At 48.0% G+C, this 13,940-nt stretch overlaps 1 protein-coding gene and 1 long non-coding RNA gene across 10 annotated transcripts in view; one reads left to right on the plus strand and one right to left on the minus strand.

The window, feature by feature from the left end:
- Positions 1 to 13,940, minus strand: part of LOC116846545 (nephrin-like) — a 331,343-nt gene that overhangs the window by 203,284 nt on the left and 114,119 nt on the right. The window lies entirely within an intron of this gene.
- LOC116846617 overlaps positions 1 to 13,940 on the plus strand; it is a 179,024-nt gene that overhangs the window by 163,414 nt on the left and 1,670 nt on the right. The gene's annotated exons all lie outside the window — the stretch shown is intronic.

Below are 13,940 nucleotides of genomic sequence, written 5' to 3' on the forward strand. Positions count from 1 at the left end.
AGAGAGAGAGAGAGAGAGAGAGAGAGAGAGAGAGAGAACATTGGAAGAGAGACAGAAGGAATTTATGTTGTCCGAGTGCTATCGATCCTCACGTTTCTTTCCCGCACTATTTACAGCCGGGCTATTTATTGTTAGTCCGAGCGGAGGAGGTACAGTGTAGTCGCGAGAAACCATTTCGCCGTCGTAATTGATACATCAGCTGTTTCAGGGATGAAACGCGAGAGTGGTCGAAGCGCGTGGTAGCTCACCTCGCTTCGCCTCGTATTCTACGTTGCCGGCGTCGAACCGCGCAACGAGATACGTAATTGACGTTTTGAAATTAGTTGATGCGATATCAGGCTAACGCTTCCTATATCGGAAAGAGATAAATCACCCGCATGCTCGAGGGATCTGCGCGCGTAAGTGTTACACAAATATCGCCGGATGAATGGCCCTTCCTCTCCTCCTCCAAAACGATACCTTACGCAATCACTAATGGACGTCACCCTGGTGCTACGTGCGTAACGTGCCGCTGTCCGACGTCGCTCGGCGAACGGGTAATTTTGGTTGTAAAAATACGAAGGCGCGAGGAAATGAGAGCTACCAAATCACGCGTTCGACTCGAGAGCGCGTGATTCCCGGACGGACGATCCGTTTCTCTCGTGTAACCGAGCGTTATAAGCGACGAACGCGAGTTGTCGCCTCGGGTGGGTGTTAGGGAAGAGAAGCGAACGATTTCGTGATCCGCGATGATCCCGTCGGCAGGACGTGACAATAAGTAGAAGTCGCTATAGAGGATCTTTCATAGCGATTCCGATCGGAAACAAAGAGGGTTGACGGCACGCGAGGTGAAGAAACGAAGTGAGATGATAGTACCAGAGAAGGACATAAGGAGAGAGATTAAGAGAGAGAGAGAGAGAGAGAGAGAGAGAGAGAGAGAGAGAGAGAGAGAGAGAGAGAGACAGAGAGATCGATAGAAGTAGCCGTGGTAACGCCGGAAAAACTCAATCTAGGCATAAATCATGGGATATCGATTTCGCTGCCAACTTTCCTCGCAGCCTCGGCTCGACGTATCGGAGATTCATCCTGTGACGCGGCAATAACATCTCTCGCCGGCATAAAAATTCAACTATACATCAAACTGTCATATATAGCACCGTATTTGTACCTATCTCACTGATATTTCCTCCGTTTCCCACCACCCCTGTTCGCGCGCGCGGGCGCGCGTTTCCATTCCCCTCCAACCCCTTTTCTCTCTCTGTCATCCTCATGATGCCGCCGCCCGCTACGGTCACCGCGTATACGGGGTGTCGCGGAAGCCGCGTCGTGTTAACGCGTCGCGGATTGCCGAGAACGACGGTTTCGTCCTCGCCAACGACTCCGCAAACTACCGTCTGTACCTATCTACGCCTCATAATCGCGGCTGTAATGCGAACTGCAGCGAGCGAACGAGACGATATTCCCAACAACTAACGACGTCGGGCAGTCGTTGACGTGTAACTTTAAGATTCGCGAAGATGTGCGACGACCTCGCCGATTTTTTCGCCGACAAGCAGTCGCGATTTTCTTCAGATCGCTCGGGACAATTGAGTATACAATTGAGCTCGTGATACACTTTACAAAAATTACACATCTAAAGATACGAAGTATCTCGTATGACTGATCGATCTCCTCTTACACGAAAATCGTCGATATTCTCGAACAAATCCATAACGATATTCCCGCCTTGCAGATGCCGCGAATTCGTCATGATACCAGACAGTCGAGCCATTCGTATTTCTCCGTGTTCACGTTATAAATTATATAAACAAAATATTCTCACATACCCATACATACCCGTGTAGAAATAAAGAAGAGGCATTTGCTCAAAATACGCCGTGCAAAAGAGAGACCACTTATTTAGCCGCGCTTTGCAGCTGTCACTTTTCCAATCTTTATCAACCGGCAAATTTTCGCGCGAGCGTTTATCCTCCCAAGCCCTCGCGACAACGCCGTTGCTGTCGTCATCGTCGTCGAGACACCCAGTAGTAACACGAAGGCAGAAAGCGAGAAGGAAGAACTCGTCGCTTTTACCTTACCATCGTTCGCCACAATTTTTCACCCATCGTCTGTCCCCCGCGCGCCGATCCTCTTCGCGCCGCCACCCCCGCCGTCTCCATCGCTACCACCTCCTCACGGCACCTTCTCTCAGCAGCGATTTTCCGCATTCGATATTTGCGATTTCAACTTCAGATATCGAGAATTCCCAGGACGGAAGTGCCGCTTGATCGTACCCTCAGTGACACTACCCGCCCTCTCCCCTTTTTCCCACCCGCCATCCCCGCAATTCTACAACCTCCTCGTCCACCTCTCTCTCTCTCTCTCTCTCCCTCGCTTTTTCTCTCCTCTCGCCCCGTCATTCTCCGCACTCCGGTTTCCCTCGACTGGCGTTGGAGTTCGACCTCTCGATGGGATTCCCCCGATCGCGTCGATGCGAGCGCCCGAATGCGAGTCCAAAGTGGATCGATCCATCGATTTACTCGTGAGGGATTACCGCGGCGGGCACGCCTCGGCGCGTTGTTTTGCATGCAAGCTCGTGTTGCTCGTTTGTTGCGCTTTGATTCGACAAGCAGGCGGACGGACGCGTTCCCTCGCTCGCTTGTTCGTGCACGCGCCAGCACTATCTCGATGCTGCTTCACGATTTTACTTTGTCCGAACGCGAGTGAGTGAGCGAACTCGCGAGCTCGCGTCGCCCGCTGCATTGAGATTTTTTCGCGGACGTGACTCAGTGATAAGTGAATTTCATTTGATCCGGTCCGCGCGATTCGGATGCTGAGACACGCGGACGAGGCCACCTCGCGGCATGCCCGAGAAGCGTGACTTTCGCGAGATGGAATCGAATCCCAAAGAAAACGTGGCACGGCTCTACGACATTGTGAAGACACCGCGAGCAAAACTGATTCTTCAGAACACAAACACACAAGCGTAACTTGAAGTACAGATAAGCACTTGTACGCAAGATGCGCGAATGACAGGAAAAAATACCTGACCTTTTGGTATTACTTCGACCTACTCTTTACCTCGAATCGATCTTGAATTGTCCAGTAACGAACAAGTACAAACGTTCGATAAAATAAGTGCAACAAAACAAACATAATGTAATAAACTATTTTTTATTTTTTATATTTTGCGCTTATAACGCTGAAGAGATAATCGTTTGTTTCTCGCGTATTATTTCGTTTACATGACGCATGAATGCGCGAAAGAGGAATTGAGAAAGGGGGAAAACTCCCCTCGCATTTATTAGACGATGAAGTCGAACGCGATGTAATTGTTCTTTAATTTTTTATATCTTACGCTTAGTACTGAAGAGATCATTGTGTTTAAAGTCGATCCTCGTGTGTAATTGCACTCACGTTGACGTGTGGGTGGTCGAGAAAGAAGGAGAATTCTCCTTGCGTTTATCAAACGATAAACTCGAACGTGATATAATTATTTGTTTAATTTCTTATATTTTGCGCCCAATATTAAAGAGATCGTGTTCAAGGTCGCTTGAGACCGTGTATCCTCCGACTCACGTTAGCTTCTGCGAAAGAGAAATCGAGAAAAAGGGAAAATCCCGCTCGCGTTTATCAAAAGATACATCTACACTACTCATCCCTATCTTTAGGAGCGCGTGTATACAGCGCGGCGCACGAATATGTACACTCGCGTTGATTTAACATCCAACTACAACACATCCACGTCGATCAACCCTCGGGCGGTTCGGTCTTTCTTTCTCCCTCGCTCTCCCTCTCCCTCTCTCTCTCTCTCTCTCTCTCTCTCTCTCTCTCTAATAGTTTGTGGAACGCAAGTTGGATCGGTTTCGCGAGTCACGCCGTATATCTTTGCCGGTCGAACGCGGGCAAATCATGTTGTCGATGCGAGTGCTCCTTTTACAAGTACGTTGTTGCCAGTACGACCGTGCCATAAAAGTAGTTGGCCTGCGTCCAGACGCGTTCCGGTGGCGGCTACGCGCGAACTTATTGTCGACGGGCGACAAACGAAGGCGAGAAACGGTGGGGTCGTCTTTGTCGGAAGTTGACCATCCCGAAAGCCGAGTACGATCGCGAGGAAATCCGCATTGTCGCGCTTCGGGGCCACCACCGGCCCCCCTCGCGAACGTAATTTATGCCCGCGCGCGGTGGAAAACGGCGATCCGGGATTGGATCGGCGTCGTTAAAAAGCGTGCGAGAGTCGCTCGACCCCATGTCGTCGCCGTCGTCACGGCTCCTCATATCTGCAGCGTGAAACTTCATGCAGAATCAGTGGAAAAACTCGGAGAGTGACATTTTTTTGCGGCTTCTCTCGCGCAAACAGCAGCCAAAAATTCGCCACAATAATAAATTAGGGGAGAACAGGGAGTGCGGTGAATAATTTAGAAAATTCTCCCTCACACAACGCTGTGAGGGAAGCATCCCTCAAACCACGCTCGCTCCATAATACGTGAAAAGAATATTAAACGTCCATCAACGGCTCTTCCGATGGCCAAACAAACCAGGCACATCGTCAGAGGGCCGATTCGCATGCAGTCTCATCGCGAAACGCGTCGAACAGCATTACTTGGACAAAATGCAGTAATACGCGCTACTCCCGATTCCGTCTGAAGCGCGCTGCATCGGCGCACACAAACGTCGCCGATAAACTCGCATTAGTCGCCACCGCCTAATCCGACGCATTCGCGCTGATTACGTTAATATAACCCAGTTACGAATGCAACGTTCATCATCGCGCATTATATTAATTGCGGAGAAATTCAACGACGTCGACGGGGCGCGTCGAGGTCGCTCTCCAGCTCTCTCTCTCTCTCTCTCTCTCTCTCTCTCTCTGCCGCTCATGCGCGTCGATTACATGTAATTCCATCGATGTAATTCGAGCTTCATTAGCGCGCGCGCGCGTGCGTTCGTGCTATCGCCGATCCAGCGGCGTACTACTATTGCGTTCGGTGGTCGCTAATAAAAGCGGACCCGGCGAGAACGGAAAGCCGACAGGACGACGACGCGCGTCCATCATCGCGTATCGATTTGCAATTTCGCTTTTTCGCCCGCCACTCGGCGACATTGTGAGCTATCGCGTTGCGCGCAGCGTCGAGCATCGTCATTCGGCCAAAGGGGAAGGCGTTGCCATCCCGCGTTTTAACGAGAGAGCACGCCGGGCGGGAACAAATTTATCTTACGACCGCAGACGTTGTCTTTTCATCGTCGTCCTGTTATCCGAGTAAAGACACACGCGTGTGCATGTATCTTTGACGCTGAGGAAAGACGAGAGTAAGTGAGAGAGTCAATCGCGAGAAGAGCCTCCCGACCGAGCAACCGCCCGTTACGCACCGCCTTGTTTGATCCTTTTTAGACGTCAGATGCGTCCATTCGCACCAGAGATCCTCCTTGCGTCGAGGGAAAATTCGCGCGACTCGCCCTCGATATCCTCGAGCGAAATCAATTCTCCGGCTTGTTATCGATCGGACCGACTGAACTAATTAATGTCCCGGCTCGTTCCGCGACCCGCTTCCGAACCGTGTCTCTGCTCATTAGGACGTTTCGCTCGAAATTAATATAAAACGCTGATATGAGCACGCGCGATGATCGAACACCGCTTAGATCGCAACGCGTGTACGCCAACTGGCGGAACAAGCCTTAACGCGCGCTGTAATTTGATTAATGGTATTTTGCAAGCGTATATACATTCCTGACACATTTACGTGAAGCTGCATCAACGTGTTCGTACGTCATAACTGTTGATAGTTCAATGAAACGATCAACAGTTATAACGATGCCTCAATTACTACTGAGAAATCATGGAATTTGTAAGATGAAACATGCAATCAGGAACAGAGAAAAAGAAGTGGTATTTTACATATCCTCATCACATCGTTGAACAACCAACTATTTAGACAAGATGTATATCACACGATGTGTGTGTGTGTGTGTCTATGTGTGATCGAATAATCCTACACAAAAAGAATTTTATGATAAAACATTACTCTGGAACTTTGTAGCCGAAGAATAGAAACGTGCTATTAAAAATTTACGTTCCTCAGCAAAATACATCTCACTTACAATCTGTTTCTGTACAATCTGTTACAAATAAAAACATAATAAAAGAATTTACATGAAAAAAGGTAAGAACTGCAATATTCTCTCCGTGTGATAATCCTATCCCTAAGGTTATAACGCTGGTCTGTATATGGTCAGAAAATCTTAATAACCTGGTTACACCGCATGTTGAGGCTATTCCGTCGTCAGTGTACGCATCAACAACGTGCGTATGCTGGTGATTATAAAGTTACACATGCGTTTATGCGGACGAAGGATGACACACACACACACATACACATACATACATATATATCTAACTACATACACACACACACACAAGCTCGCGACGGGGAGAAACGCCGGGATTGAGAGGGTTAATTCTCTCTTCCCTAATCAGGCGTCGGTGTGGCAATTTAAACTCATTGTTACGCAGCTGATCGACGTAATTCGCGAAGGCGTAATGAGAACGCTAATAATTTATGCAACAAGGTTACTACTCAATGCCACGGTAATTATGTTTGCCGGATTTTGCGACGGCGGCAAGTCGAAGCGCCGTGGCGAATTATCACAGGCCAATTAGATTCGAGTCGTTTCGACAATGTGAGAGAGAGAGAGAGAGAGAGAGAGAGAGAGAGAGAGAGAGAGTTGTGTGTGTGTATGTGAGGGAGAAAGCCAGAGCAGAATGGAACGGAGTTCACAGTCGTCAAGTAAAATAGAGGGAGAGAGAACGAGAAGCCGCGGCAAGAAGACGAGTACGTACGAATTAAATTACATCCGGCAGAGTTGGCGCCCGATTACTTATTCAGCCCGCGTCACCCGCGATTCTAATCCAGATTAAACGATCGATCCCTGTGGATTAGTGCATAAAAAGCGGGTCGTCGCGAGGGTGGCTCTCGGTTACGCGGCCGTTGGCGTGTACCACGCGTGCGCCCGCCACACACACGTGGCGGGCGCGCGTTTAAATGGTCGGGCGTATTCCCGTCGAGCGCGCGAGCGTATCGATTCACGGTAAATCATTAACTTTCCATCTCGCGACTTGGAACGAAAAAAAAAGGAATAAATTAAAAACTATACACACGCGACATCGAAGAACGCACAGGCGAGCACCGAAAACAAACGTTTAAACGAGCTTCATAACCTGGTCGGCGCTATTGTTAATTTAATCGAGACGGATATTAAGTTGCGCCAGTGTGAATCGCCGCCCGGCAGAATCCGAGCGAATCCGAGCGTGAAAACGGCCGATAGCTGTTCGCGATTGCTTCGTAACGCACTGACCGCGCGTAAGGGATGAGGGGGAAGCTTGAATCCTTCGGGCGAAGCCGGAGATTTAAACGCGGATCTTAAAACTGACATGTACTCGCGCACATACATACGCGCGCGTACGAGAAAAAAGACAGGTCGAAAATAATGTTCCTCGTATTACGAGAGCATCAATGTATTCTTATCCTCCCAGCTTACCCACGTATCAGATATAAGACGGAGCTGTCCCGTTTCTGGTTACGTAAACCCTTGAGAAATTCACCGGATTCGTCACTCGGACGTTTTTTCGATCGTACGTCGCTCAGATTTTTACTTTCGGACGCTTGCGATCGGGGAACTGAATCGCGCGAACCGCGCTATCGTAATCCCCGGATTCCGGACAAGGTAAAAATTCAGTTGAGCATGCGTCTTCGACTCTGAAAGAGAGAGAAAAAGAGAAAAGGGAGGGAAGAGAGAAGGGATCGCCGCTAACGATACCCCTTTATAATCGAGCCCTTTGCTTGCACAGGCCGGTGTTGTACAAACGACGTTATCGTCAATAAATATCCCGGATTTACGAGACGTCGCGCGCAACTCTCTCGCCACCGAGATACTCACTCGCCACTTTTGACACGCTCTCGTTCTTCCCTTTCTCTCTCTCTTTTTTCTCGTGCTCGCGTGTTTAATATTAAAATTGGCAACGACTGGCTGACTGGCTGAGTTGGCTGGCTGGCAACGAGGGCAATCAGATCAACGGTCGTAAATTTATTAAGACGTGACGGCGCATAATACGACCCGATAGTAGCGAAGGAGTGAAACCGAGATGAAGGAGGAAAGAAAGCGGCCGTTGCAGGGGTAAGAGAGAATGTGTAAAAGAGAAAGAGAGTGTGTGTGTATGTGTGAGTGAGAGAGAGAGAGAGAGAGCGGAGAGATGCGTGCAGGCAGAATCGGCGGGCGGGATGATGAGGGGACAAAGGGAGAGGGCGTCTTAAACGTTTATCGAACATGCATAGCATACGTGGCCTGCGGCCGTTTCGGGAATGTCTCGGTCAGATAATCCACCTCCCCCTCTTCTCCTCTGCTGGCGTCTGACCCTTCGTGCAGCGAGATGCGTGCTCGTGAGACGCGGAGTTCGTTAATTGAAAAGTTCGTATCATTATGCCGCCGTCCACTTAATTACGACCTGACGAATGGCGGATAGCCGAGACGCTGTAATTTTCGGGAGGAGAAAAGCGTATCCAACTTGAGGGCGCCGATATGCTGCCGCTCGATCATCAGGATCGATCGTAAATCACGCGGCACTTATGGGCGCCTGTTATTCGCGACCGATTAAAATCAAGAGAGAGAGAGAGAGAGAGAGGAAGAGAGAGACAGGGAGAGAAGGGGCGGAGAGAAGGAGGGAAGGAGAGAGAGAGTGAACAATGCCCTCCTTGGACAAGATAATAATTCGCGGTGGGATACGCGCCAGCAAGAGCACACACCCGAAGAGCAGCTGCGCAAAGTTGGCGCCTCTCGCGCTACCCAGAATTCAATTCTAGCCGTTGTCGCGCGCACGTTTTGGCAATTGTCCGACGGTGTTCGGCAGTCCATTCCTACATGCTCGTGGAGACGACCGCGGTCGTCGTGGCGAAAAGAGCGAGATCCTCCGCGACGCGACGCAAAGTCGAGGTTCATGGACACACGTGGCTGGCTTTTTCCTGCGTCGCGCGCCGAATTAATTTGCAGAGCTCAACGAGCGGATCATCGTTATTCGCGTTCGGGAGGAGCACATCGCGTATGCATGCGCACAACGGGAATTCGTAATTACGATTTGTATGAATAAATTAAACAGAGAGAGGGAGAGAGAAAAATATTCCTCTTTTCTCCGCCAAACGGACTTAAAATTGGTTTGTTCATTTATCGAATCAAAGATAAATTAATATGAATAATTACCGGCGCGATTACGGACGGCGAGGTGTAGCCTTCGTTTTGTTTTGATTTGGAAAATTGAGATGGATTGTGTTTAATCGATCATTCGGCGATACTGCATTCAGTGGGTTCTATTTGCATCGATACGATTAAAATTGGAGCACCCGTAGTCGCACGTAGTCGATCACGTGTGTTGTCTGCGGCACGGCTGTGTGCGTGTATGTATACGTGCGCCTGTATTTCGAATTGAATGTGACTTCGATTAAAACAATTAACAGAATTACCTTACCTTTTATGCGAGATTAAATGTAACGTGAAATAGTTATAATTAAAACGTACGCGCGGAGTAATTTAATTCGAGCAAGGTACAATCCGTCCTGAACTTACAATAAAATATCGCTTCACGACTTCTCTCCTCTTTCCATCTCGCGCTCTATATTATTATTATTATTATTATTATTATTATTATTATTATTATTATCTATTATTATTATTATTATTATCATGGAAACGTCGGTGTTGAATTCCGGTAGGAAGCGTGTATCGCGACTCGCAATAATCGCATTTCGCGTAGGACGTAACCACAGAGGGCCGAACTGCCCGAGATTTCATTTCAGAATGAAAAAGAAAAAAATAGAAAAAAGAAACGAAATATAAGGTCACATTACACACACGAAGCCGAAATAATTTTCTCCGTCTTCCGCGTTTGGAAACGAAGCGTTCCGCGTGAAATTCGTGTAAGGAGCGGGAGCAAACAACGAAATCTTATTTCGCGCTTAACTTCCGGTACAAATCGCACTTCAAAAAGAGAGGAGAGAAAAGAGTTTCGTCTCAGCCTTGCGGCTGATGGACGTTTATTTCTTTTTTCTTTGCGTTTCTTATTCGCCAGAAGAAAATACATTCGCAGTGAGAGAAAAAAAGTGTTCAGTAATTTGTGACTATAATCGCACAGAGAAACAATTGCTACAAATTATAGTTAAGAAAACCATTCTTTTTTTCTTATTAAAATCCACTTATCAATACTACTGTCGCGTTAGAGCAACCAAAACATATGGTTGTGACGAAAGATAACTGTAACTTTCGTTTGATCGACCATTTGTCTCCTCTCAGTGTAGGAATCGCGATAAAAGGAGATTGACGATAAAAACAAAACAAAAAAAAAAACGTGCGAGGTGCGCGTATCTGCGCACGCCCGTGTACACAGAGTCCCGGCTAATTAATCACTCACATCATTCGCAAGCAGAGCCGTCTCTGCTTACATACATACACACACGCACACACACATATTCGAAGGCATAATCTCGTTGCGAACCGCGTCGGTTTAATCCCGCCCATTGACAAAGTGGATTGTCAAAGCGGCGGCGTAACCGATGCCATAACTTCGCAAATTCGCTCCGTGTCTTAGCGAGGGGGAGGAGCGGGGGTTAAATCCCGGCCGCAGCCTGCGGCGCCGCTAATGTGGGCGCACATTAAAGTCATAATTAGCGACTAATCCGCGGATCAACGGTATACCGTGTACGCACGGACGCGGTCCGTGATAAGCGCGGCTTTAAAGAACCCACCGCGAAAGTACTTTCTATCGACGGGGGGAGGAGGAGGGAGCGTGAGAGAACGCGTGCACGCTCCCGGTTACCGTCCGGTCGTTACGAAGCTATTAGCCGCGCTGCATTACGGAATTACCGTAGATGTTATGCTTCCTGACGTGGCTCGCGTTTCGCCACGTTGATCCCCCGAGTCGTTTTGAGTTTGTCGCAACGGTAAAATCTTTAAAGAATCGCGCGAGCGGCACGACACGATATTCTCCGCACGAGACTCCAAGGGTGGCTTTTGTCAACTCGCAATTCATCCAATTAGCGACTTGAAATCACCAACAGTCGAGTATCACCTCGCCCGCGTTTTGCTAAGATAAAAGTTATTAATTTTCCACGGTTATTGTCGAAAGACAGTTGACTAATTGGTGTCTGCAGCTATGTGCCAGTCATTCGTCGATGGGCTTAATTGGAGTTTGATGAAGGTCGCCCCCCGAAAGATTATTAGATTCCTATTAGATTCCTCGCACGTGCGATGCCAACTGATATGCGAGTAACGTATTTTTTTCTTTCTCTTTTTAACACAAAGGCACGCGCTACGCGTGAGTTTTATTAATTACATCACGAATGCGAACAGTCGAAATTAATTAACGAAAGGTTCATCGACCACATTATTAATAACTCACGGCAAATTGATACTCTGTTGTTCTCGAATTAATAACTTCGCAATTAATATTTTATCAAAGCCTACAAACTGTACCCCCTTCCCTCTTTTCTCCAGCAGTTTGTGAAACACGAGGAAAACGACTCGAAATAACGATTCGTCGCCACGCCACGCGACGTCACGCGTTCCGTGGAATTGCATCGTTAATTGGAAAATCCCATGACATTTTGCGTGCACCTAGTGAGATAAGGTTTGCGATCCAGATTAACCGCGGCAGCCTGGCGTGCGCGAGTATCATCTGGGACCCTACCGAGAAAAAGAAAAAAGAAAAGAACGCGAAGGAAAACTTATCGTTATCTTATACCGGTATAACGGCGTCCCCTGTCTCGCGGCATATTTCCCTGCGAAACAATAGCGGGGGATAAGCCGGGATTAAAGAAGCTGCCTGCCGAGTCCGCGCGCGAAGTACTTCCCGTTTCGCTCATGTTCTCGCGCTTTCGCGTCGCGGCGTCGTCGCTCGGGGTCCCCATTAGGGAATCTCGCTCCCTCGGTTGGATACTTGCCGAGTTGAATTTCGGCCAATGCGTGCGCCGCGGCGGGGCCGTCTCGTTTTTGGAATTTGACAGTCGCCGTCGTTGCCACTTGACTAATGGCCCGCGTGATTCCTCTGTTTACCGCGGAAATGAGCTCGCGCCCAAAGGATAGATGCGCCGCGATAAGTACATACTTGAAGCCTTTTAGGGCGGCAGGGCCGGCGGAGAGACGTCTGCTCTCTCGTATCAGTATCGCGCGTCGGGTTCGTGTCGTCGCCGCCGCCGCCGTCGTTTCTGGCTGATGGCACTCGAGTTAATATTGCACCGCGGTTGTGGCGCTCAGAAGCGCGAGCGTGTCAACGTGGTCCGTTTAGCGCGACGTCTGAGCCGTGATATCGCGTAAATGTTTATTCATACGCGAGCTGCCAGCTGTTACGCGTCAGCGAGTTAAAATTGGTGTCGCGGAAAAGTTAGTCTGTAACGCTGTCTGTCGGCCATCGCGCCAGCGAGGTCGGGGGTATGTCGGCGATTGTTAATATTCAATAAAGCTCCCCGTACGAGGAATATACTCGCGGCCGAAACTCTCACGCGTCGATTTCTCTTCTCTTTTTTGCGAACAATATCAAGTTCGAAGCGCGATCGTCCGTCGTGTATTTTATTATACGCTGGAGTTATTCGGCGAAGTTATCAGAAAGTGTCAGAAAGGAATGAAATCAGAGAGAGAAGGTGGAGCGTTCGGGTTTCATATAGCCTATATTTTCCGCAGGATCCTAGAGAGTAACTGTGCACAATTTGGGTTTCAAAGGATTTAGAAGTGTATTGGGAACAGATAGACATTCTATTTTATATATTGTATATTGTTTCGCTGGGAAAGAGAGAGAAAGAGAGACATATCGCGCAGCAGGATAGACGTTTTTTAAGCACGAATCTGTTACGGAAGGTATACGAAAGGGTGGAGAAAAGTCGCGCACATGGGTCTCCTCTCTCCTTATACGTGTCGTTTCTTTCCTCCTCCAGAAAAACCGATCCGACCCGACTATAATCCCACGTCATGGATAGATCTTATCTGAGTTAATCTACTTCTGTCGTATCGTTCTACGTTATATTCTGTTGGAGACCGTCGCCCGTCGTCGTTTTACCACCCTCCTACGTATATCCCACGTACAACAAGAAATGTAGACGGCAGCGCAAAAAAATGAGCGTTTAACGCTCTCGCGACTGATCGGGGGAGCGACCGGTTTCTCGGCTTCCGACTGCTCCCCTCATTTCGCGACGAAAATTATAAGGGATTTCTTCGCTGGGATATCTCGCGGGTATTCCCGAAATACATTTGGAGTAGAACATCGATTGCCGCTTCTTTGAATTGAAGTAGAGATTCTTCGCTAGTTCGAACGGTCCTTTAAACGACGAGCGTTCTATTATCCACGCTCCCGAGATTCTAGACTTCCCCGCGGATATTTGATCGTAGGTGGATTTTAAGATATTCTCTCTATATCCGCGAGGCTAGCAGCCTCGGGGATCCGTGCCCCGTAGTTCTGCGACTTTGTATTGGTTAACACAATTTTCAACAACACTTAAATTATCTTCGCGCTGAAAACTTATTTTGACCAGGCAAGCTACTTGCGAACTTAAGATTACGCAACTAAAGCCGAGAGTGCGCAGTTCGATAAAAATTCCCTCTCCCTCTCCACCCTCTCTCTCTTTCTCTATTTCTTGCAATCTTTCCTCACTGCATAAAATTATGGAACATAATTTCTCCTCGGGTAATCTGAGTCATTTTCTGTTTCATACAATGTTTTGTTTTATAAATGCAGCATTATATATAGTACTTATTATATATATTACTTATTTATTTCGTTGTACACAATCAATCTAACAGCTTTAACATTTATTTGTAATAAGCCTACTAAGATGTTTATTTACCACTCACACACACACAAAAGAGAGTACTCGGTAAAATCTAATAATAATAATAATAATTTTAAAGTCGATATTCTCTCTCTCTCTCTCTCTCTCTCTCTCTCTCTCTCTCTC

Source organism: Odontomachus brunneus, unplaced genomic scaffold (genome assembly GCF_010583005.1).
Source record: "Odontomachus brunneus isolate Ranch 3 - 2012 unplaced genomic scaffold, Obru_v1 Obru_scaffold_004, whole genome shotgun sequence".
Taxonomy (NCBI): Eukaryota; Metazoa; Arthropoda; class Insecta; order Hymenoptera; family Formicidae; genus Odontomachus; species Odontomachus brunneus.